Source organism: Hyperolius riggenbachi, chromosome 7 (genome assembly GCF_040937935.1).
Source record: "Hyperolius riggenbachi isolate aHypRig1 chromosome 7, aHypRig1.pri, whole genome shotgun sequence".
Taxonomy (NCBI): domain Eukaryota; kingdom Metazoa; phylum Chordata; class Amphibia; order Anura; family Hyperoliidae; genus Hyperolius; species Hyperolius riggenbachi.
Window position 1 is genome coordinate 269,836,202 of NC_090652.1, and position 24,512 is coordinate 269,860,713.

The 24,512-nt window shown below is 46.6% G+C and overlaps 1 protein-coding gene across 1 annotated transcript in view; it reads right to left on the reverse strand.

Moving 5' to 3' along the window:
• TANC1 (tetratricopeptide repeat, ankyrin repeat and coiled-coil containing 1) overlaps window positions 1-21,317 on the reverse strand; it is a 324,590-nt gene extending 303,273 nt beyond the window's left edge. Inside the window, exon 1 of the mRNA XM_068245707.1 lies at window positions 20,862-21,317. The gene's annotated coding sequence lies outside the window, so the exon portion shown is untranslated. The remainder of the gene's footprint in view (window positions 1-20,861) is intronic.
• Window positions 21,318-24,512: the final 3,195 nt, after the last annotated feature.

Consider the following 24,512-nt stretch of genomic DNA (forward strand, 5'->3'; position numbering starts at 1 on the left):
ATGGCCCGGCTACATCTCACCATTACAAAGCACAACGTGGGAACAAGACGCAGCTATGCAGGAGGTTACACAGAGTCAGCTGGCACACACTGCTCTGTGAGGGGGACGCATATCGCCGCTGCACAGTCTCCATTTCAGTCACGTATAAATGGAATCATGCCTAAGAAAATACAATTAGGCTTAATTGCATCTAAAACAAATCACTGCTCATGAAGAGATTATTATTGTGACGCACGGCCGCCATCATGTGATGTACCTTCCGCAATGCTACAAGATAAAGACAATTTGTCATTTTCCTTGGATGAAAACCAGTGTGTCCCCAGAGAAAACAAAGAGCTGCGAGTTCCTCCGCCAAAATAAAGAGACACACCGTGGTTATAATGGTCAGTTAGGCCCGGTTCATATTGGCACAAAAAAAAAAAAAAAAAAAAGACAAGGATTCTAGCAGAGATGAACGGATCCTATGTTAATTAAAAGGACTCTGTTAGGACTGCTTCGTTCGGCACGTTACGCCGAACGGACCGCAAGTTTGGGGAAGCTGCGATCATTTCTGAGCGACAGATACGTCACATTGACTGCACACTAACGGAACGGAGTAAAAACCGATGCGTTTCATGGATCACGTGTGATTGTCACACACACACACAATACAATAAAGTCAAGAAGTTTTGAATCAGGATGATGCCATTTATTGGCTAAATTAAAAGGAGACCCAAGGTGAAAATAAACTAATGAAATAAACAATTGTATCTATCCTCCGTCTCCTAAAAATGACTTTTTAAGATTTTCCACGGTTTTATGTTATATTTAAGTTACTTTTTAAGTTGTTACTGTTTTATTGTTTTTGCTCAATGACACATTCATTGAAGTATGCCAGAGCTAAAATCTATGAACTACTGACCCTTTTTATCTCTTTCCTGCTCTCAGAAGCCATTTTCTGCTAGGAAAGTGTTTCTAGTTGTAATTTCTTATCAGTCAGGGTCACACTGTAGTCTGACCCAGTCCTAATAGAAATTATCACTTACATACTTGATGTTTAACTCTTTCAGGCAGAGTAAAAAAAAAGGGTACACAGCATAGTTATTTGCGTGCTAGGCACTACATACACAGGTCTATCTCATCATGTCACATGTCACCTCGGGTATCCTTTAAAAGAATAAGAGTAAGCAAGCTTTCGGCTGTATAGCCTTCTAGCCTTCGTCGTGCTTCAATCCTGTTTGCTTGCAAGCTGATGGAACAGACAGCTATATACATGCAACATCGAAAGGGGATACAGATTTTTTGCAAGGATAAGTACATGTCATTAAGATGCCTTAAAGGGAACTTACACTGAGAGGGATATGGATGTTTCCTTTTAAACAATACCAGTTGCCTGGCAGTCTTGCTGATGTCTGACTGCAGTAGTGGCTGAATAATAGACCTGAAACAAGCATGCAGATAACCCAGTCTGACTTCAGTCAGAGCACCTGATCTGCATGCTTGTTGAGGGGCTGTGGCTGAAAGTATAAGGCCCCGTTCAGACTGCAGAACGCAGACCGCAACGCATGCGGACCGCAACGCGTACGAACGCACGCCATCCGCGTTCGTATGCGTTGCGTGGCTGATCCCATCACTGAAAAGTGAATGGGACAGCCATGCGTTTTTACAAAAAATGCGTGCAGCATGCGTTCCCGGACCGCACAGGTCCGGAACGCATGCAGTGTGAACATCAGACATTGCACTCTATGCAATGTCTGATGTCGTGCGTGTCGGCCACCTGCACGCGTTTCCAAAACGCGGCTGGAAACGCGTGCAGTGTGAACGGGGCCTTAGAGAGACACAGGATCAGCAGGAGAGTCAGGCAACTGGTATTATTTTAAAAGAAAAAATCCATATCCTTCTCAGTTTAGGTTCCCTTTATGTAAAACAGAACATCTAAATGGGGTGAGAGGTTACTAGCTGAGATAAGACTCCTTGTTTACAAAATACTAATAGAATTGGGACTCAGACTGTCACAGAGGCATCTTAAAGTGGATCCGAGATGAACTTTTACTCATTGCATAATTGTGTTCCTTTCCTATGGTTTATAGGGCATTCCTCAAGCCAAATACTTTTTTGTTTTTGTTTTAGTACTCCAATTCCCTATAAACTAAACAAGCCACGCCCACAGGTTTTCAGAGTGCCAAGGCACTTTCAGACAGTACCAAGGGCTCATGGGAGCTCAGTCTCGGCAGGAGGAGGGGGAGGTATTACTAGCCGGAGAATTCAGAGGCAGAGGGGAGGAGGGAGGAGGAGGAGGAGGAGGGGGGGGTTAGGTTTTTTTGCTCAAGATGCAGATAAGCCTGCCTCTGTGTTATGTTTACAAACAACATGGCTGCTGTCATTGTATCACAGGAAGAAATAATCATTTTCTATTAAAGCTGTTTGCAGCTAGATTTGTTGTGTAAACAAAGAGAGAAGATATGTAGACAAGTTACTTGTTATAGTTAGTTTTTCATCTCGGATCCGCTTTAAGTAACATGGTACAATATCCTATTGCTTTTACAATACAATAAAATGATCCAATTTCATCGGTAATTCGATAAACACGATGGGTTGTCCTGAATAATGGAAAGTTTCTTTTCATCCGAGTGAGAAATGCAATTGGATTTCCCATTTTGTTTTTTCATATAAATCAGTGGTGGATTTTTCTGATCAATTTTTTTTATAAAAATTGAACAGTGTAGGGTAGATTGTCATTTTATTAATGTACAGACCCAAGCAATTTTTTCAGAGTTTTCAATTTTCTTTTTTTTTTTCATAATTGAGGAATAATTAAACATGTGTGTGGTACATTGGTCAGATTTCTTTAAATGTTAGATTCAGAAAAATTGATTGTTATTTTTGAATTGAAAATAAATTAAAAAAAAAAAAAAATGATTTCGTATGGCCACCTTTAGAGGGATCAGTTTTTGATCAGTCCAGTGTGAACCGGGCCTGACCTTACAAAAAATGCTAGCTGCCTATCACGTGGCCACACACACACGACAATAAAATGATCCGATTTTACAGCAATTCGATTAATATGATCGGATCTTTTTTTTTAAAAATCGACTGAAAAATCAGATCGGATTTCCCTTTTTTTTTTTTTTCGATTTTTATCGATCCGGAATGGTGGTAATTTTTCTTCCATAATTCTAAAGATTGTATGGTGTGTGTTAGATTGCCAGTTTATTAATATGCACACCCTAGCAATGTTCTCAGAGTTTCAAATCATTTTTATCATGATTGGGGAAAAATTGAACATAGGTGTGTGGTACATTGGTCAGATTTTTGAAATATTACTGTCAGTCAGAGAAATTGATTGCAATTCTCAAATTGAACAAATATTTTAAAAATTGTATGGTGTGTGGCCACCTTAATGGTGCCCATACATGGTACAATTTTTTTCATCCAATCTTACCAAATCTATGTAGTATAAGGGTAAATTAAGTTAATATACTGAAAGGATAATTTAGGCAGTTCCCTTATATTACATAGAAATGGTAAGATTGGATGAAAAATTGTACCATGTATGGGCACCATTAGAAATGTTCTTTCACTCCATGTGACTGACTTTTCTTAAGGGATTTTTTCTGGATTAGCAGCATCAAATAGAAATACAGTGTGCGTAATAACATTGTGAAACAGGAAATATGTGCACAAACAGTGATATGGAAAAAAGGGTGCCGCCTCAGGAAAGATTTGAGAAAGCCGCGATTAGCAATGGTGGGCTCCCAAGGCCACAAATAGCGGCATAAGAAATTTGATGTGAAAATTGTGCAACATAGCGGTAATGGTTACATTTCGGTGGCCAAAGCTACCTTGGGCACCCAAATTTACTTTTTTTACCGCCAAACTCTGTGGACGGGGGGGGGGGTGCTAAAGGTTAGGGGGTGAGTTAAGTGTTTGGCAGGGGGAGGGTTACAGATTTAGCACCACAAGGGTGGTTAGGCATTGGTAGGCAAGGGTAGAGTGAGGACTCTGTGCAAGGAGCAGGGTTAGATTAGGTCATAGTTAAATATTGGTAAAGGTTACCGATATTTTACTGTCTGAATTAAGTAGTAGAATATCAGTAGTTATTCCTATATTCTTCTAGCAGCAATCCCCTGCCCCCTTTATTACATGTAAGCATGGCATAGTCCTCTGTTCACCTTTACTAATAAAGAGAGTCAAGTGGGGCTTGTGGAAGCTGCTGTACTCCAAACACTTCAGAAAGCCTTGGATTCAGAACACCTCACCAGTCTCAGTTCAGTGACTCAGTGTATGGGCATGATTGCCAGGCAACTATCATTTATAGATAATGCAATATAGATAAAGCAATCAGAGCAGCAGTGTGCACACTATACTCCACACTGGGCACCTGAAGAATTGTGCTAAGTACACACCATACAATTTTCTGGCAGATTTACATGCCAGATCGATTATTTCCAACACATCCGATCTGAATTTCTATTTCCATAGAAGTGAATGGAAATCGATTGGAAAATCGAACAGAAAAAAGGGGGAAAAAAACAAAAGAAAAAAATTGATCGAAATTCAGATCAGACATGTTGGAAATAATCGATCTTCAGATAACTCTGCCAGAAAATTGTACGGTGTGTACCTAGCATAATGCCTAATACGCACAATGAATTTTTCTGGCAGATTTACTGCCAGATTGACTATTTCCAGCATGTCCGATCTGAATTCTGATCGATTTTCCAATCAATTTTCCATAACAGTGAACGGGAAACCAGATCGGACATGCTGGAAATGTTCGATCTGGCAGTAAATCTGCCAGAAAATCTCATGTGTATTAGGCATAAGACAGAATCTTCACTGTGAAATAATAATTGTAACTTGATCCTCGCTCTCACGCTAGACGGAACTCTGCTGAGGCATGTGTCCAGCTGCCACCAACATGGAAGCCATTGTATGCTGCACCAACAACCCTTCTCCATAGCAACAGTACATGTAGCTCGGCTCAGCACTGTGGCTATATGCGCTTGTACCCAGAACTGTGGTGTCCCGATAGCTACAGGTGACAGAATGGTGTGTCTGTCTGTATGTGCTTGTACCCAGAACTGTGGTGTCCCGATAGTTACGGGTGACAGAATGGTGCGTCTGTATGTGCTTGTGCCCAGAACTGTGGTGTCCCAATAGTTACGGGTGACAGAATGGTGCGTCTGACTGTATGTCTGTGCCCAGAACTGTGGTGTCCCGATAGTTACGGGTGACAGAATGGTGTGTCTGTATGTGCTTGTGCCCAGAACTGTGGTGTCCCGATAGTTACGGGTGACAGAATGGTGCGTCTGTATGTGCTTGTGCCCAGAACTGTGGTGTCCCAATAGTTACGGGTGACAGAATGGTGCGTCTGACTGTATGTCTGTGCCCAGAACTGTGGTGTCCCGATAGTTACGGGTGACAGAATGGTGTGTCTGTATGTGCTTGTGCCCAGAACTGTGGTGTCCCGATAGTTACGGGTGACAGAATGGTGCGTCTGTATGTGCTTGTGCCCAGAACTGTGGTGTCCCGATAGTTACGGGTGACAGAATGGTGTGTCTGTATGTGCTTGTGCCCAGAACTGTGGTGTCCCGATAGTTACGGGTGACAGAATGGTGCGTCTGACTGTATGTCTGTGCCCAGAACTGTGGTGTCCCGATAGTTACGGGTGACAGAATGGTGTGTCTGTATGTGCTTGTGCCCAGAACTGTGGTGTCCCGATAGTTACAGGTGACAGAATGGTGCGTCTGTATGTGCTTGTGCCCAGAACTGTGGTGTCCCGATAGTTACGGGTGACAGAATGGTGCATCTGTATGTGCTTGTGCCCAGAACTGTGGTGTCCCGATAGTTACGGGTGACAGAATGGTGTGTCTGTATGTGCTTGTGCCCAGAACTGTGGTGTCCCGATAGTTACGGGTGACAGAATGGTGTGTCTGTATGTGCTTGTGCCCAGAACTGTGGTGTCCCGATAGTTACGGGTGACAGAATGGTGCGTCTGTCTGTATGTCTGTGCCCAGAACTGTGGTGTCCCGATAGCTACAGGTGACAGAATGGTGTGTCTGTATGTGCTTGTGCCCAGAACTGTGGTGTCCCGATAGCTACGGGTGACAGAATGGCGTGTCTGTCTGTATGTGCTTGTGCCCAGAACTGTGGTGTCCCGATAGTTACGGGTGACAGAATGGTGTGTCTGACTGTATGTCTGTGCCCAGAACTGTGGTGTCCCGATAGCTACGGGTGACAGAATGGTGTGTCTGTATGTGCTTGTGCCCAGAACTGTGGTGTCCCGATAGCTACGGGTGACAGAATGGTGTGTCTGTATGTGCTTGTGCCCAGAACTGTGGTGTCCCGATAGTTACAGGTGACAGAATGGTGCGTCTGTATGTGCTTGTGCCCAGAACTGTGGTGTCCCGATAGTTACGGGTGACAGAATGGTGTGTCTGTATGTGCTTGTGCCCAGAACTGTGGTGTCCCGATAGTTACGGGTGACAGAATGGTGTGTCTGACTGTATGTCTGTGCCCAGAACTGTGGTGTCCCGATAGCTACGGGTGACAGAATGGTGTGTCTGTATGTGCTTGTGCCCAGAACTGTGGTGTCCCGATAGCTACGGGTGACAGAATGGCGTGTCTGTCTGTATGTGCTTGTGCCCAGAACTGTGGTGTCCCGATAGTTACGGGTGACAGAATGGTGCGTCTGTCTCTATGTCTGTGCCCAAAACTGTGGTGTCCCGATAGTTACGGGTGACAGAATGGTGCGTCTGTATGTGCTTGTGCCCAGAACTGTGGTGTCCCGATAGTTACGGGTGACAGAATGGTGCGTCTGTATGTGCTTGTGCCCAGAACTGTGGTGTCCCGATAGCTACGGGTGACAGAATGGCGTGTCTGTCTGTATGTGCTTGTGCCCAGAACTGTGGTGTCCCGATAGTAATGGGTGACAGAATGGTGTGTCTGTATGTGCTTGTGCCCAGAACTGTGGTGTCCCGATAGCTACGGGTGACAGAATGGTGCGTCTGTCTGTATGTCTGTGCCCAGAACTGTGGTGTCCCGATAGTTACGGGTGACAGAATGGTGCATCTGTATGTGCTTGTGCCTAGAACTGTGGTGCCCCGATAGTTACGGGTGACAGAATGGTGTGTCTGTATGTGCTTGTGCCCAGAACTGTGGTGTCCCGATAGCTACGGGTGACAGAATGGTGTGTCTGTATGTGCTTGTGCCCAGAACTGTGGTGTCCCGATAGCTACGGGTGACAGAATGGCGTGTCTGTCTGTATGTGCTTGTGCCCAGAACTGTGGTGTCCCGATAGTTACGGGTGACAGAATGGTGCGTCTGTCTCTATGTCTGTGCCCAAAACTGTGGTGTCCCGATAGTTACGGGTGACAGAATGGTGCGTCTGTATGTGCTTGTGCCCAGAACTGTGGTGTCCCGATAGTTACGGGTGACAGAATGGTGCGTCTGTATGTGCTTGTGCCCAGAACTGTGGTGTCCCGATAGCTACGGGTGACAGAATGGCGTGTCTGTCTGTATGTGCTTGTGCCCAGAACTGTGGTGTCCCGATAGTTACGGGTGACAGAATGGCGTGTCTGTATGTGCTTGTGCCCAGAACTGTGGTGTCCCGATAGTAATGGGTGACAGAATGGTGTGTCTGTATGTGCTTGTGCCCAGAACTGTGGTGTCCCGATAGCTACGGGTGACAGAATGGTGCGTCTGTCTGTATGTCTGTGCCCAGAACTGTGGTGTCCCGATAGTTACGGGTGACAGAATGGTGCATCTGTATGTGCTTGTGCCTAGAACTGTGGTGCCCCGATAGTTACGGGTGACAGAATGGTGTGTCTGTATGTGCTTGTGCCCAGAACTGTGGTGTCCCGATAGCTACGGGTGACAGAATGGTGCGTCTGTCTGTATGTCTGTGCCCAGAACTGTGGTGTCCCGATAGTTACGGGTGACAGAATGGTGCGTCTGTATGTGCTTGTGCCCAGAACTGTGGTGTCCCGATAGCTACGGGTGACAGAATGGCGTGTCTGTCTGTATGTGCTTGTGCCCAGAACTGTGGTGTCCCGATAGTTACGGGTGACAGAATGGTGTGTCTGTATGTGCTTGTGCCCAGAACTGTGGTGTCCCGATAGTTACGGGTGACAGAATGGTGTGTCTGTATGTGCTTGTGCCCAGAACTGTGGTGTCCCGATAGCTACGGGTGACAGAATGGCGTGTCTGTCTGTATGTGCTTGTGCCCAGAACTGTGGTGTCCCGATAGTTACGGGTGACAGAATGGTGCGTCTGTATGTGCTTGTGCCCACAACTGTGGTGTCCCGATAGCTACGGGTGACAGAATGGCGTGTCTGTCTGTATGTGCTTGTGCCCAGAACTGTGGTGTCCCGATAGTTACGGGTGACAGAATGGTGTGTCTGTCTGTATGTCTGTGCCCAGAACTGTGGTGTCCCGATAGTTACGGGTGACAGTAATGGCGTGTCTATCTGTATGTGCTTGTGCCCAGAACTGTGGTGTCCCGATAGTTACGGGTGACAGAATGGTGTGTCTGTATGTGCTTGTGCCCAGAACTGTGGTGTCCCGATAGTTACGGGTGACAGAATGGTGTGTCTGTATGTGCTTGTGCCCAGAACTGTGGTGTCCCGATAGTTACGGGTGACAGAATGGTGCATCTGTATGTGCTTGTGCCTAGAACTGTGGTGTCCCGATAGTTACGGGTGACAGAATGGCGTGTCTGTCTGTATGTGCTTGTGCCCAGAACTGTGGTGTCCCGATAGTTACGGGTGACAGAATGGTGTGTCTGTCTGTATGTCTGTGCCCAGAACTGTGGTGTCCCGATAGTTACGGGTGACAGAATGGTGCGTCTGTATGTGCTTGTGCCCACAACTGTGGTGTCCCGATAGCTACGGGTGACAGAATGGCGTGTCTGTCTGTATGTGCTTGTGCCCAGAACTGTGGTGCCCCGATAGTTACGGGTGACAGAATGGTGTGTCTGTCTGTATGTCTGTGCCCAGAACTGTGGTGTCCCGATAGTTACGGGTGACAGTAATGGCGTGTCTATCTGTATGTGCTTGTGCCCAGAACTGTGGTGTCCCGATAGTTACGGGTGACAGAATGGTGTGTCTGTATGTGCTTGTGCCCAGAACTGTGGTGTCCCGATAGTTACGGGTGACAGAATGGTGTGTCTGTATGTGCTTGTGCCCAGAACTGTGGTGTCCCGATAGTTACGGGTGACAGAATGGCGTGTCTGTCTGTATGTGCTTGTGCCCAGAACTGTGGTGTCCCGATAGTTACGGGTGAAAGAATGGTGTGTCTGTCTGTATGTCTGTGCCCAGAACTGTGGTGTCCCGATAGTTACGGGTGACAGAATGGCGTGTCTGTCTGTATGTGCTTGTGCCCAGAACTGTGGTGTCCCGATAGTTACGGGTGACAGAATGGTGTGTCTGTATGTGCTTGTGCCCAGAACTGTGGTGTCCCGATAGTTACGGGTGACAGAATGGCGTGTCTGTCTGTATGTGCTTGTGCCCAGAACTGTGGTGTCCCGATAGTTACGGGTGACAGAATGGTGTGTCTGTATGTGCTTGTGCCCAGAACTGTGGTGTCCCGATAGTTACGGGTGACAGAATGGCGTGTCTGTCTGTATGTGCTTGTGCCCAGAACTGTGGTGTCCCGATAGTTACGGGTGACAGAATGGTGTGTCTGTCTGTATGTCTGTGCCCAGAACTGTGGTGTCCCGATAGCTACGGGTGACAGTAATGGCGTGTCTGTCTGTATGTGCTCGTGCATAGGCATGCTCACCAGCACATTTATGGAGGATATCTGTACTGTGGTGTTATTTAAAGCACACCTAAACTGAGAGGGATATGGAGGCTACCATATTTATTCCTTTTTGAACAATGCCAGTTGGCTGGCCATCCTGCTGATCTCTTTGGCTGCTGTAGTGTCTGAATCACACACCTAAAACAAGCTTGAGGCTAATCCAGGCAGACATCAATCAGGGCACCTGATCTAGTTCAGGGTCTATGACTGAAAGTATTTGAGGCAAAAGATCAGCAGGACAGCCAGGCAATGTGCATGGTTTAAAAATAAATAAATGTCAGCCTCCATATCCCTCAGTACAGGAGTATTACAGGGAAATACTTCACACATTGTTACTGCTGTGTTTTGCCACATGCTGGGCTGCTCTTTTATACTTCTCATTAGTTCTGCTTCAGGACCACATTCCAGCCCCAGTATTATTATGACTTGAGGGCTTTACACCTGAGAAGGCCAACATGTAGTTATCCCCAGGAGGTCGGAGTGGTCACTGGGGGGGTCAGCCTGACAGCCAAAAAGCTAAAGTTGGGGGAAATCATGCAGCAATAATTTCACCCAGGGCTCTGGCCTGCCCATCACCATTCCAGATGGACAAATCCTAGCAAGGGCTGTGCTAAATTACCGAGTTTACACTGAATGATTGACAGTTTACCTTCTTCACCTAAATACTGTGGGGTGTGTTAGGTCAGGGCAGCCAAATCACTTCTTTAAGTATTCATCTACATTATGCAGGTTCAGGGGCTACTTCTAAATAACATGGTTAATCTGCATCTGACTAGCCCAAGAGCTTTACACTTCAGATGTGTCAGTATTTAAAGGATGAGTAGGCAACACTGCGTTAAAGTGGACCTGAACTCTTGCACAGGGCAGAAGGAAAACATAGAGAAATGCACCCTGTATGTATTTAGAGGGTTTAGCAGGTCTAATTTCCCTCGTTTGCATCTAATCACAAGTTGTAATTTGATCTCTACCGTGTCACATGACTGCCATGGCAGAGATGGCACATAAGCAGAGTTGTGGAGTCGGTACAAAAATCTTCCGACTCCTCAGTTTATGAAACCACTGACTCCAACTCGGACTCCAGGTACCCAAAATTGCTCCGACTCCTCGACTCCGATTCCACAGCCCTGCACATAAACGCATTTGAAAGCACAGGATGTTAACAATAGGTCTGCTTCCATGAAAGCAGGAAGTAGAAACACTGCAGATTTATATCAGCTGTAACAAAAATATTTTTCTGTAAAGGTTACTATGCTTTTGACTATCTTTTAGAGCAGAGAGGAAGTTCCGAGTTCCACTTCCACTTTCGAGTCCCCTTTAAGGCCCATACGCATACAAGATTAAAGTCATCTGAGGCGACTAACGACCACCTCTGCCAATAATCTGGTGTGTGTGTGTGTGGTGTGTGTGTGTGGTGTGTGTGTGTGGTGTGTGTGGTGTGTGTGGTGTGTGTGTGGTGTGTGTGTGTGGTGTGTGTGGTGTGTGTGGTGTGTGTGGTGTGTGTGGTGTGTGTGTGTGGTGTGTGTGTGTGGTGTGTGTGTGGTGTGTGTGTGGTGTGTGTGTGGTGTGTGTGTGGTGTGTGTGTGGTGTGTGTGTGGTGTGTGTGTGGTGTGTGTGTGGTGTGTGTGTGGTGTGTGTGTGGTGTGTGTGTGTGGTGTGTGTGTGTGGTGTGTGTGTGGTGTGTGTGTGGTGTGTGTGTGGTGTGTGTGTGGTGTGTGTGTGGTGTGTGTGTGGTGTGTGTGTGGTGTGTGTGGTGTGTGTGGTGTGTGTGGTGTGTGTGGTGTGTGTGGGTGTGTGTGGGTGTGTGTAGGTGTGTGTAGGTGTGTGTAGGTGTGTGTAGGTGTGTGTGTGTAGGTGTGTGTGTGTGTAGGTGTGTGTGTGTGTAGGTGTGTGTGTGGTGTGTGTGGTGTGTGTGGTGTGTGTGGTGTGTGTGGTGTGTGTGGTGTGTGTGGTGTGTGTGGTGTGTGTGGTGTGTGTGGTGTGTGTGGTGTGTGTGGTGTGTGTGGTGTGTGTGGTGTGTGTGGTGTGTGTGGTGTGTGTGTGTGCGCGTGTGCGCGTGCGTGTGTACAGCTGCTCTATCAACGGCCAGGGATCCGCCAGGATCAATTCGGTTTGTTCTCCCCACTCAACCCGCCTGCCATGTCACATCACGCCAGTACTGCTCTGCCGGCCCTTTGCCTCCCCCATTGCAGCAGAACTAACCACGCATCTGTACAGTCCAGGCCAGCAATGGCGCCCGAGAAAGATCGGGTCCCAACCCCCAGTCGGGCGACATCCATCTAGAGCGTGTAGCCAGAGGCTGATGATGCCTATGTAAAGCATCGTGGCTGCTTTGCAGCCTGACAGTTGGGCGAGACAGAGCTTGGAGGTGAGTATGTACCTTAATAGTCCTATTCCACTAGGAAGCGCTAATCACAAATGCCAGCTAAGTACTCTAGCCCACCACTATAAGATTTTACGTTTTGGCACGCTTCAGGTGTACTTTAATGTTGGTAAATACAGCTGTGGAGTCACCACCCAGAAGCAGGCAGGAGAGTGAATAGCACAGGGAGACTCTGGTTATGTTTGCTCTTCACACATGAACCTGAGTAACTGTTATTACAGGAAGTGTTGACAGGGCAGCCAGACAATTCCTGCACATGAGGTGGACAGGCTGACCAGCAGTAGGTAAACACAAGCTTTCAGGTAATGACACCTATCTGCCGCGTCCCACATTCATTGCTTCCTGCTGCTGTCAAAACCGTTCGGTTAATATGCATGGAGCCCATGATAAGGCCTCCTCCACTCCATATCTGGCTGGGCTCCCATGGAAAATCTGACTTGCTATAAAATATTGTCCTATGAGTCACCAGTGAGCGATGCAGGACCAGGCAATGCACTGCCATGGTGTGAGGGCTTCAAGTGTACGTCGGGAGCAACAGGCAGCAGCATCAAATATGTCTGCTAGTATTTAAAGTGTACCTCCAGCAACAGAAATAGGACAGTCTTGATTTAAAGCGGATCCGAGATGAAAAACTAACTATAAACAAGTAACTTGTCTATATATCTTATCTAAAGTTTAGATAGTTTACACAGCAAATCTAGCTGCAAACAGCTTCAACAGAATATGATTATTTCTTCCTGTGATACAATGGCAGCGGCCATGTTCTGTTTGTAAACATTACACATTACACACATGCAAGCTGCTCTGTATCTACAGCACTCAGCCTGTGAAAACCTAATTCCCCCTCGTACCTCCTCTCCTCCCCTCTGCCGCTGAAATCTCTGGCTAGTAACACCTCCCCCTCCTCCTGCCCAGACTGAGCTCCCATAAGCCCTTGCTACTGTCTGAAAATGCCAAGGCACTCTGAAAAGCTGTGGGCGAGGCTTGTTTAGTTTATAGGGAATTAGAGTATTAAAACAAAAACAAAAAAGTACTTGGCTTGAGGAATGTCCTATAAACTATATGAAAGGAACACAACTATGCAATGAGTAAAAGTATATCTTGAATCCACTTTAATTGCGGTCAGGTTAAAATCCAACAAGATATAATAATTATTGGAATTTTCTCTATAATATACAGGAGTTTTCACACTCATAGCACTGCATGGCTGTCTGCTCTCCTTGTTCTGTCTGACACCAGTTTCAGACTTTGCTCCATTTCTAATAATCATGTCACTATTACAGGGATCCTGAGATGGCATGTATAGCTGTATTTATACTTACCTGGGGCTTCCTCCAGCCCTATGAGGTGCATGGGGTGCCTCACCGTCCTCTCTGGCTGCCCCGTTCACTTGGAAATCCTTCCGGTATTCTGGCCAGCCACACTCTTCTGTGCATGTGCGGCTTGGCCACGCACCCCCGTCGCGCTCCCACAGCAAACTAAGCCACACCTCCCTGCTAATTGATAGCCTATCACGAGGCATGGCCTAAGACCTGACACTTGGGCTACGTTCCCAGTGGTGCATACAGCGTAATGCTCACTTTGTAATGCGACTTGACACACTCCAATTTACCACCTATAGCGCCGTTCACAGTGCTGTGGGTGGGTTGCGGTATAACAGAATGCGGCATCGAATGCACAGTATGCAGTGTGATACCACAAAATAATCTGCTTTCCCGATTTGTTGCATTCCTGCTGTTATATGGAGAGCAATGGCCACTGTGCATCTAGCCTTGTAGTAAATATAGGTATAACTGCGCCTGAGGTAAGGATTTTCAGACATTTGTCAGCGGAAGCTGAATTATGGTGTCAGTATCATCAGCACTCAGTGAACTGACTGGTTACTTACTTTGCTACCTGCAATGTTTTCATAATGACAGGTACACTTTAAACTACCAGTAAGTAATTGAGTCATCCGAAACCTCCGAGCTCTAATCCCACAATTGCACAGATCAGCTATCAATCTATGACCATTTCAAGTCACAACCATGAGGTTTCCTTTTATGTGTGTGAGCAGGGCACTTACACCTCCAGAAAGGCATTGACTGCCCACTAAGCATGGACAGGCCCAAGGAATTCCAGGAATCTCCTCCTATTCCACAGCTGGGATAATACAGGGAAATATCACACTTCTGACTGGAGCCAGTTACCTGGAGGCAGCCTGCTGAACATTCTGCAGCAATTAACCTGTGACGGCCTATCAGCCCCTCTCCTCAGGCAGGGGGGCTGCTGTACAGTGCCGCCTATTAGCCCCTCTCCTCAGCCTATTAGCCTCTCTGCTCAGGCAGGGGGGCTGCTGTACAGTGCCGCCTATTAGCCCCTCTCCTCAGCCTATTAGCCCCTCTCCTCAGCCTATTAGCCTCTTTGCTCAGGCAGGGGGGCTGCTGTACAGTGCCGCCTATTAGCCCCTCTCCTCAGCCTATTAGCCCCTCTCCTCAGGCATCGGGGGCTGCTGTACAGTGCAGGGTGTGACCTCAGCATGGAAACAGTTAAGATATGCCACAATAGAAGAGAAACCAAATATCATTATGTGCAATTATCCAAAGTAATCTCCCTGCTGGGGCGCTTTTACGACTCACCTCCTAACTCCCCAAGCAGAAAGTCATTACTGCAGCACCTGTAGAAACGCAGCTAAGGAAGCTTTCACCTACTGAGGGAAATAGCGAGGCTGCCATTCATTAATCTGTGACTGAAACTCCGGTGATCTTCAGAAGGGCCCTCAGCAAAACTTTAATGTGGCCCCTCCTACATTCACACCTTCTCCTCAAGGGTGAGGCTCGAGGCTAGAAGGCCCATCATATATTCTCCATGACCACCATATAGCAGTGCAGCCATTGTGACTCCTCCCACCATTAACAAGTGTGTCCATAAAGAGGGCAGGCCCTGTATTAAAGGGTAAGGCTACATACACACTTGAGATAAAAGTCTTTAGAGAAAGTCAAGATCACAGACCAATTTTACCCCATTCCATGTAGTATGAGAGTTATACTCTAGTCTACACAGTCTATTCTATTGAGCTGAACTCCCCATCAGATACCAGAGCAGGGACAAGGTCCTACAGCACCCAAGGCTGAGACAGCAAAGTGCGCCCCTCCATCCCTCCCACCCCCGTCGACACACACTGATTGCTATTAGACTAAGAGGGCCACAGGGCCCACAACTTCCCCAACACCTTAATATCTAGTTATCTGGCTTGCAGTCACTGCTATGTATTCCCTTTTCTTATTTCTTTCTGCTTAACCACCCTGGCGTTCTATTAAGATCGCCAGGGCGGCTGCGGGAGGGTTTTTTTTAAATTAAAAAAAAAAACTATTTCATGCAGCCAACTGAAAGTTGGCTGCATGAAAGCCCACTAGAGGGCGCTCCGGAGGCATTCTTCTGATCGTCTCCGGTGGCCAAAAGTAACACGGAAGGCCGCAATGAGCGGCCTTCCGTGTTTTGCTTAATTTGTCGCCATAGCGACGAGCGGAGTGACGTCATGGACGTCAGCCGACGTCCTGACGTCAGCCGCCTCCGATCCAGCCCTTAGCGCTGGCCGGAACTATTTGTTCCGGCTGCGCAGGGCTCAGGCGGCTGGGGCAGAGCGGCGGCGATCAGGCAGCACACGCGGCTGGCAAAGTGCCGGCTGCGTGTGCTGCACTTTATTTCATCCAAATCGGCCCAGCAGGGCCTGAGCGGCACCCTCTGGCGGTAATGGACGAGCTGAGCTCGTCCATACCGCTAAGGTGGTTAATACACAATTAGGAATGACAGCTGAATGAATTGTGCGCCCCCTCCTACACTGCGCCCTGAGGCTGGAGCCTCTCCAGCCTATGCCTCGGCCCGGCCCTGTCAGATACAAATCTTTGCAAGATGCTGCACACAAAGATGCTGTACGCATTCAACAGATCCGTATCTGCAAAAGACCTGCAAAATGCATTCATAGTCTATGATATCTGCAGATCCTCATACACACCTTGTTTAACAGACGTTCATCTGCATATCTGACAATCATCTGCAGATCTGAAGATCCATCCTGGTGGATCTGATCTGCAGATGAATGTCTTTTAAACAAGGTGTGTATGAGATCTGCAGATATCATAGACTATGAATGCATTTTGCCGGAACGGATCTTTTGCAGGAACAGATCTTTTGCAGGAACAGATCTTTTGTGTCTGTACAGCATCTGTGTGTGCAGCATCTTGCAAAGATTTGATCTGATGGGGAGTTCAGCACCATAGAATAGACTGTGTAGAGTATGGCTCTCATACTACATGGAATGGGGTAAAATTGGTCTGATCTTGCCTTTTCCAAAGACTTTTATCTCAAGTGTGTATGTAGCCTAAGTTGGGGCCTGTCAGCCCTGCTGACCCTGTTAATGCTGCCCCCACACACACACACACTTACTTCAGTATTTACATCACTGGGTCCTCAATACATTCAACTAACGAACCTCTGATCAGTCATTTATTCATCAAAAAAGTGATCTTGCGTGGTGGTATATTTTCCTGGAACAGGTGGGGAGACTTGAAACAGAGGTGAGGAATAGACACAGAATAGCTCTGTACTCCATTGAGTGGTACATTACGAATGACTAAGGATGAGAGAGTGAAATGCGAAACTGTCCCAGCATGCATGGGGCTGTGGCAAAGAGGTACTTCACTGTGTTACCACCTCTCGCCGCTGTCCTACACGCTACTCTCCATCTTCCCGACACCCGTGCATTCACAGCCGAACTTCGCCTTGTGAATGCGGAAATGTCAGGAAGAGAGTGGTGTGCAGAACATGGACAAGAGAGGTGGCAACAAAATTGAGTTAACTCTCTCTGCCGTGGCCCCGTACATGCCTGGACATTTTCACATATTGTAATACTGGCCTCAATAGGCTCGTTCTCATCTAATGCGATTTCTGCATTCAGGTAAAAATAAATAGTAACAAATTTAAAAAAAGTAAGTATGAACCCACTGTAAGGCATGGGATCCACTGGTGGTGCTTTACGATAAATCACAAGGCGACATCGATTTGTACAATTGCGGAAGTCTGGCCCTGCATCCCTTCAATGAGACCCTTATGGGGTATAAGCCTTTGCCGAATGCCGGCAACCAGCAAAGTGCTAGGACAGTATGAGGTAGGACAGTATGAGGGTAGTTCCTCTGCTATAGCACTTTGCCAATCACTGGCGAACAGCAAACGCTACTAAAGCGCTGCTAATGGGTCTTCTTTCACAGATGGCTGACCTGCACACTGGTCAGACAATTCAGCCTCCTAGCTGCTGGCCACAGAGCACCTTCTGGGTACAATGCAATGCAGCTCAATGTTAGTAACTCCACACACGTAAGAGATTGTCTAATAGTGCAGTTACCCAGGAGAAAGAAAACGCAATGTCGGGTCTGAGACTAGGTTCACAGTGGGAAGTTGCGGTGCTGCATATTAAAGTCTTATAACGCAGGTTACCGCACTGCAATGGGAAGCCAGTGGGATGTTCACAGTGCAACGTTAGCATCGCATTGTACCATGGTGCGTTAAGGTAACGTACTGCTGCAGTGTGTAACCTCTAAACGCACACGTTACCAGGTACAGGAAAGCATACTTTTCACTGCCTGTATACTTTACTCGACCTACTTTATGTGATGGTAACGCAACGTTATTGTGTTTTACCACATTTTGTTGTGCTGTAATGTTGCACTGCAATTTTAACGTCGCATCACAAAGCAACATCCCACTGTGAGCCTACCCTGAGGCTACTTTTACACTGCACATCTCAATTCCGATATTCACTGGATGCTATCAGCACAAGAAAAACGCAGAAAAGAAGCAGCATGCAGGACTTTTTTTAATCATATCTGCATCAAAATCGGAACCGCATGTAGTGTAAAAGAGCCGTGAGTGTGGTTGTAGCCATGCTCAGATGTGACTGCATGCAAAAATGCTTCTCCAGTGCCCGCCTGCCAATGCACAGGAGCAGCTGCCACACAGAACTCACTGCCTGCAGCTGCCCAGGTGAAATGGCCCTAAAGTATTCTGAAATGTTGGCCCAGAACATTGCAGATCAGGTGTCCAGACTCCATTGATGTGATTACTGCAGGCGTGTGGCTCACAATAATGTCATAGAAATCAGCATCCCAGACACTGCTAACTTCTAAACTTATGAAATGCTGTATTTTATATTCTTGGCCTCAAAAATGAGTAGTGATGGCAATGTCTAGGCGAACTTATGGAGAAGCATGTAGTCAGTTTTGTCAGGTGATATAGGTATGCCAGTCTCTGATTTGCTAGTCATGGTCATGTGCTAAAGCAGGATGTCATCACAGCCAATCAGTTTTGCAAATATATCAGCTGATCAAACAAACCCCATGATTCTCCATGAGTTCTTGAAAGACCATCACTAAATTGATTATTATGCTGGGTACGCACTGAGATTTTCTGGCCGATTTACTGTCAGATCAATTTCCAACATGTTCGATTTGCTTTCTGATCGATTTCCGAGCATTTTCCCATCGATTTCCTATAAAAGTGCACAGAAATGGATCGGGAAATGCTAGGAAATCGATCGGAAAGCAAATCAAAACATGTTGGAAATAAATCGATCTGACAGTAAATCAGCCAAAAAATCTCAGTGTGTGTGTACCCAGCATAAGAGATCACGTCAGACAGCAATTTTTTTTAACAAGCAGTGTACACAGCGATCAGTTCCTGGTTCGTCAGTGTGCTTTGCTCTACAGAGAGGGGAAGGGGGAGAAGGGGGGTGTACACGTGGCAAACGACTAGACAGGTGACTGATAACAGGCGGTTTGCCTGAGCCAATCGGCGGATTAACTGACACGACTGTTAGGCTGATATCATGCAGTTGGCCACGTGTGTACAAGTCGTTTATACGACTTATACGGGTTTTGAATATGGCCATGTCGTACAATCTGTTGTTCTGCTTGCAGGCGCAGTACATAAATGAATTGGTCGTTTAGTTGGTTGGTGCACAGAAAATACAAGTAGGTGCACAGAAAACATAAGTAGTTTAATCGCTTGGTTGCGTGGTGTCATGCCGTCTGGTTGGTCATGCACTTTTCTGGACTTGTGTATGAGCCTTAATGTACAAGAGCTGTAAAAGAAGATGATTTGATGCTCACCCGCAGCTTCCTCCAGCAGCATAAACCCGCCTGAGTCCCACGCCGTCCTCCAGCGCTCTGCCCTTCAGCTGCGATCAGCCCCAGTCTATTGTGAATGCACTGGAGGTCCGCGCATACCCAGAAGACCCACACTGGACCCAACTGAGCTCATTACCGGGGCTGATCGTGGCTGAGCGGCATACCGCGGGGGGACGGCGTGGGACTCAGGCGGGTTTATGCTGCAGGAGGAAGCTGCAGGTGAGCATCAAATTTTTTTTTTACAGCTCTGGTACACTTTAAGAACCTTTGTCAGCCGGAAATAATCAAAAGTACGGTGAATATAGTGTCAAAAATGCACCAACATTAATTTAAGTCACAGAAACCACAGGTAATAAAATCACTCCGCAATTCATGCCCAAACAAAAATCTGACGCATGTACGTACATATAACAGACCATGAATCGCCAATGGGGTATTGAGACAGGATTAAACCTGTTAGCAGTTCAATTTGAACAATGCAAAAACATAATACACAAATGATAATGATTATTAAGTTAATGAACATGCTCACACCTAGTATACAATACAATTTTCCCATCAGATCGACAGGAAATTTCTCGTCATTTGATCATTTCGAACATGTCCAATCGGCTTTCAATCGAGAATGGGGTCGATTTTGTGCAGTACTGATCTAAAAACTGATCTGAAATCCAATCCCGTTCTTGATAGGGAGCAGATCGGACATGCCAGAATTTACCGATCAACCTGTTGATCTGACAGGAAAATTGCATGGTGTGCAAAAGCCTTTAGATCTCTAGTACAACAGATGGATTCAGAGGTGTTTCTGCTAATCACAGTGAACTCATCAACAGCTTTGGATAGCAATAAATGCAACATAAAGCAAAATGACTTATGGAGAGCAAAACAGAAAATTTGCAAAGAATTGTCTCAAATTGCAGATAAACCCATATAAAGAGGTAATTAAAACAAGGTCACCCTTCTCCACATTGTAAACCACAACTTTTAGGGGTGCTGCGTTATACCTCTATAGACAGGCTCTATAGACAGTCTAACTCTCAGGACATCTAGGGCTTGATAAAGATCTACAGCATCTCATGAAACATAGTTAGGGTAGCCATACAACTAGCGATTTTGCAATGAGCAACTAAGCGATCAACTTTATCGGGTGATCAATTGCAGTGTAGTTAATCCAAAGTTGATCAACCAGTGGCCCACACACTACAAGCAATATCCTGTGCCATTCACCTTCACTAATCACGAGCGGTGTTGTGCCTCCAGACTCTAAATCCAAAAATCAAATTTGATTTATTTATTTTTTGTCGATAGAAACCATGCATGATCGAAAGATAAATTCCATTGCATCCTGCTCAAACCACAAGTCGACGCGTTTCACCCAGATATCTGTCAATTATGGTCGATCGTGCACAACTGAACACACTCAATTCTCTCTCCATTCAATAAAATGATCGTACTGGTTTGTCACTCAGGCAGCCAAATCGCTAGATGTATGGCCACCAGGTCATACAGACGGAACACTCGGATAGTCAGTCTCTTACCTGGAGGACCGGTGTTCTGGGAAGGGTGGGTCACTGGGAAGAGGTGGGGAAGGTGCAGATGGAGCTCAGCCAGGACATGTCCTCCTTAGACCTCACCTTCTGGGGAGACCTCTCTACGGCTCTTCTCCAGTAATAAAGTCTTTACGTTGATTGATAATGAATGATGAAAAACTACCTAGCACCTCTACAGCCTCCTATGATCGGCGTCTGCTCCAGCCTGCTCTCACCTGTCTGCTCCCCTCCTGGGACTTTGATCAGCACTTTCTCCTCGATGCCCCCCGCTGCCCTCGCTCAGCTGTCCTCAGCAACTTCCAACTCTCCCTCAAACTTTCCAAACTTTCTTCCGGCGCCAATGCTGATGAGAGCGGCTTATGGTCTCCCGCGAATCTCCCCCTGACATCCCCCAGCCGCGGTCTCCTCAGCGCTGGAAGCCCCGGGATCTCTCACCGTACTCCCACCGGGCGGCAATCCCGCACATACTAGGACTACCCCAGCGCCGCCTCCTGCAGTGCATGCAGCGGCCGCCAGAGGGCGGGGAGAGACGGGAGATGCTGAGGAGCAGCGAGGACACGGGAAGGAAAGTGACTTCCCTGGAAAAGTGACAGCTATTTGCAGCGAAGGACGGGGACAGAACGTTCCTGCTAAACTAACTTACATCCTATTGTTTGTTTTTTTCACCAGCCCTTGCTTCTCAGTTGTTTTTCAGCTTACAGCATAAACTAAATAGTCTGAGCTGTGAGCACACATAACAATGGAACTGATCATCAGGTTATCCAGGACAAGACTAAAGGCTCATACACACATCAGACTATAGTCTTTGGAAAATGAAAGATCACAGACCAATCTTACCACCCTTCATGTAGTATGAGAGCCATACCTACACAGTCTATTCTATGGAGCTGGACTCCCTATCAGACAGAAATCTTTGCACGATGCTACACACACAGATGCTGTACAGACACAAAATATCAGTATCTGCAAAAGATCTGTTCCTGCCAAAGATCCGTTCCTTTAAATTGCATTCATAGTCTATGAGATCTGCAGATCATCATACACACCTTGTTTAACTGACATTCATCTGCAGATCAGACAATCATCTGCAGATCTGAAAATCCATCCTGGTGGATCTGATCTGCAGATGAATGTCTGTTAAACAAGGTGTGTATGATCATCTGCAGATCTCATTGACTATGAATGCAATTTGCAGGAATGGATCTTTTGCAGGAACAGATCTTTTGCAGATACTGATCTTTTAAATGTCTACAGCATCTTTGTGTGCAGCATCTTGCAACGATTTCTGTCTGATGGGGAGTTCAGCTCCATAGAATAGACTGTGTAGGTATGGCTCTCATACTACATGTAAGGGGGTAAAATTGGTCTGTGATCTTTCATTTTCCAAAGACTATGGTCTGATGTGTGTATGAGCCTTAAGGCCACATGCACATATGAGACTATAGTCTTTTGAAAATGAAAGATCACAGACCACTTTTACCCCCTTCCATATAGTATGAGAGCCATACCTACACAGTCTATTCTATGGAGCTGAACTCCCCATCAGAAAAAAATCTTTGCAAGATGCTGCACACACAGATGGTGTACAGACACAAAAGATCAGTATCTGCAAAAGATCTGTTCCTGTCAAAGATCAATTCCTGCAAATTGCATTTATAGTCTATGATATCTGCAGATCATCATACACACCTAACAGACATTCATCTGCAGATCAGATACACCAGGATGGATTTTCAGATCTGCAGATGATTGTCTGATCTGCAGATGAATGTCAGTTAAACAAGGTGTGTAAGATGATCTGCAGATCTCATAGACTATAAATGCAATTTGCAGGAATTGATCTTTGGCAGGAATAGATCTTTTGCAGATACTGATCTTTTGTGTCTGTACAGCATCTTTGTGTTCAGCATCTTGCAAAGATTTTTTTCTGATGTGGAGTTCAGCTCCATAGAAAAGACTGTGTAGAGTATGGCTCTCATACTACAGGAAGGGTGGTAAGATTGGTCTGTGGTCTTTCATTTTCCTAAGACTATGGTCTGATGTGTGTATGAGCCTTTATGCAAAGGGCAACTAGTCTGTGTCGATAAATAGGGATAGTGACGGGAGGATGCACATGGAATGTGAGGAGGGAGGTTGTATATGGTGGTTGCCAGTGGCGTAGCTAAGGAGCTGTGGGCCCCGATGCAAGTTTTACATTGGGGCTGCCCAAGTGTCAGAGGTGCAAGAAGGGAATGGGGATCACTATGTTAATGATTACCAGGGTTGGGCCGAGGCAGAGGCAAGAGAGGCTCCAGCCTCGGGGCGCATTGTAGGAGGGGGCACACAACTCACTCAGCTATTATTCCAGTATTGTGTTTGAAGCAGAGAGAAATAAGAAAAAGGGATACCTGGCAGTGACTGAAGCCAGATAACAAGAGATTAAATTGTTGGAGGGATCGGGGCCCTGGGGAACCTCTTAGTCTTAGTAGCAATCAGTGTGTGATGGCTGGTGTGGGAGGGATGGAGGGGCGCACTTTTGTGTCTCAGATTTGGGTGCTGGAGGACTTTGTCCCGGTGATGATTCTGATGATTACTACTATTGAAAGTATCTATAGAAGTGATTATTATGAGCACAGGACCAATAGAGAGCTAATACTGAAGTTGAGGGAGGGCCCCGATGTGATCGCAACCTCTGCAACCCCTATTGCTATGCCCCTGGTGGTTGCACATGGAATCGTAGGAGGGCTGTACATGGAGGCTGCTCATGGAATCAGAGCAGGGATACTGTACATGGGGAGCTGCACATGGAATCGGAGCAGGGATGTTGTACATGGAGGCTGCATGTGGAATGGGAGGAGGGCTGCTGTGCATGGAGGATGCATATGGATTGGGAGGAGGGCACTGTGCACGAAGGCTGCACATGGAGTGCCAGGGATACTGTACATGGTGGCTGCACATGGGATGGGGGGGGGGGGGTACTATACATGGAGGTTGCACATGGACTGGGAGGAGGGATACTGTACATGGGATCTGAGGAGGGATTCTGTACATAGGTGTTACACATGGAATGGGAGGAGATATACTGTACATGGGGGGGGGGGCAACACATGGAGGAATACTGTGCATGGAGGCTGCACATGGAATGGGAGGAGGGATACTGTACATGGAGGCTGCATGTGGAATGGGGAAGGGATACTGTACATGGAGGCTGCACATGGAATGGGAGGAGGGATACTGTACATGGAGACGGCACGTGGAATGGGAGAATGGATACTGTACATGGGGGGTGGCACATGGAATGGGAGAACGGATACTGTACATGGAGGCTGCACATGGAGTGGGAGAAGGGATACTGTACATGGAGGCTGCACATGGATTGTATGAAGAACAGAGAGGTTTGTAACTCCCCTCCATATTGCTGCCAATCTCAGGAAGGAGGTGGGATAACTAAATGACAAGGACCCAACAAGATCACTAGAGGTCCTGTGTTTCTCCAAGCTCCATATTATAGTAAAGTTCCTCCAATAAAGCTACTTTCAGTCATTAGAGGACATTTAGATTTTGATATGAGATCCACTCACTGTCAGGCCTTCCCAATTTGGCTGGATGGTGTAGTGGTTAAGGGCTCTGTCTCTGACACAGGAGACCAGGGTTCGAATC